The sequence below is a fragment of the Antrostomus carolinensis genome, unplaced genomic scaffold, assembly GCF_000700745.2.
Source record: "Antrostomus carolinensis isolate BGI_N321 unplaced genomic scaffold, ASM70074v2 scaffold5354, whole genome shotgun sequence".
NCBI classification, from domain to species: Eukaryota; Metazoa; Chordata; class Aves; order Caprimulgiformes; family Caprimulgidae; genus Antrostomus; species Antrostomus carolinensis.
In genome coordinates, this window is record NW_010308579.1 from 14,845 (window position 1) to 16,875 (window position 2,031).

The following is a 2,031-nucleotide window of genomic DNA, read 5'->3' on the forward strand; positions in this document are numbered from 1 at the left end:
TATTCAAATTTTTGAAGTTGCAACACAAACGTAATTTGAGATGAATTGCAGATATATTCAGAAGCTATAAAGCTCCTGATTTTATTACATTAAATGCCATAAACAGATTTTTTTCTTTAAAGAACAGTACATCAATAGATTTTGTCAATAAATTCCAAAGTTTCATAGCTTTGATGAATATACTTCTTTTGTTCTTGTCACAGAACCTCCTAGGAGTACTGACATGTGAAGGCAAGTAAACTGTGTCTGTTTGGTTTTCCTTTTAGTCAGCAAGACTATGTGTAGCCTTAAGTATTATATTAATCCTCTATAAATTTAGGAAAAGTATTAAAGTTTCTACCTAAACTGAATTGGATGCATCTTAAACTTCTACCATGTGTCACGTTTCTAAATTGCTCTTCCTCTGACAACATTGGGTGAATAAATTAACATGGAACTTGGCATAAGTAGAAATAAACAAAATCCCTCTTTCATCCTCGGGAAGGGTTTGAATAATAGTAAAAGCTAATAGACAATCAGTGTTCAGATTTTTATTTTTTTTTCATGCTTTCTTCTGTCTTCACCAAGGGTAGAATGAGCAGACAGCCCAGTGTAATTGTAAAATTGTTCTAGGCATTAATGAAGCCAAGAGCATTTAACTGTGATCAGAGCAAATGGAGGTGGAACTTGCTCCAGGATCCAGGAACCAAGAGTGGAAATGTGTTCAGTAAGCAATAAGGGGGTTAGGAGAAACCAATTTGTAAGTAGGGTTTTAATCATCATCAGCAAATAATACTGCCTGTGCCCTGCCCTAAAATGCAAGGAATTTGTGTCTGTCAGACTGAAAACCAAAAGTGGGCTCTGCAGCATCAGGTCTGTGAGATTAAGCTGGTGTATTTCAATTTGAAGAACTGTAAGATAAACCTGAGACTGGGACAAAATTGAGCCCTTTGAGGAGATTCAGCCCCAGACAGGGAGTTCTAAACCCAGTTCTCCACTCCTACACAGGTGTCCCAAAGATGGACTCAACTCATATTATTGCTGCAGGTGATAATCTGCATTTTAAAGAGATAGACCACTGAATTTAAATAACAAAGATCCTTAGAAATGCTAGATGGTAACAAAATTGCTTGTAGATTACAATATAAGAAAAGGTGTAATAAGTAACAAATACATACTCATCACCTTCCTCCCCCCAAAAAAAAAAATCCTGCTTGTTTAGGAAGAAGTTTGTTCCTCAGGAGAATCTCATTTTGGCATGCATCCAAAAAAAAATCCTGCTTATTTAGGAAGAAGTTCCTCAGGAGAATCTCATTTTGGCATGCATCCCTGAGGATTTTTATATGATCTAGTGCTGTTTATCATCCTGATGTCATTATAGTGGTGGCCATTTCTGTTGGAGTGGAAGCTGTGAAGCCCTTTGTGGGTTTCCCAGCCATTTGCACTGTTCTAGGAGTTCTCAGGTACCCCAGTGGCAGCTTTACCATGGCTTGCAAAATTCCTTCTTGAAGTGCAAAATGTTTCTTCCCAGTGATTTTTTTTTTTTCCCCCCAGTCATACCATGACCACCTTGATGTCAGGTTCAGGATGAATTAGCTTTTATGCACCACATGCATGAGAAGCCCCCATGCACCCACATCAGTGCAAGCACTTACTTTCACCCATGCTTTCTGCATTTGTGGGTATTCAAAAGTACTTCCTAACCCAGCTGTTTGATCAGCCCTGCCAGCCAGAGGCTCCATTCTCAAATAAAACAGCCTCCTTTTACAGCTTGCTAAAAATAGCCATTTCTTTAAAGCCTGAGGATGCAGTGACTCATGTGATAGCAAAGAAGAAGATGATTCTGCCTCTCTACTCTGTTCTTGTGAGGCCCCACCTGGAGCACTGCATCCAGTTCTGGGGCCCCCAACACAAGAAGGACATGGACCTACTGGAGCGAGTCCAGAGGAGGCCACGAGGATGATCAGAAGGCTGGAGCACCTCTCCTATGGGGACAGGCTGAGAGAGTTGGGGCTGTTCAGCCTGAAAAAGAAAAGGCTTTGGGGAGAACCT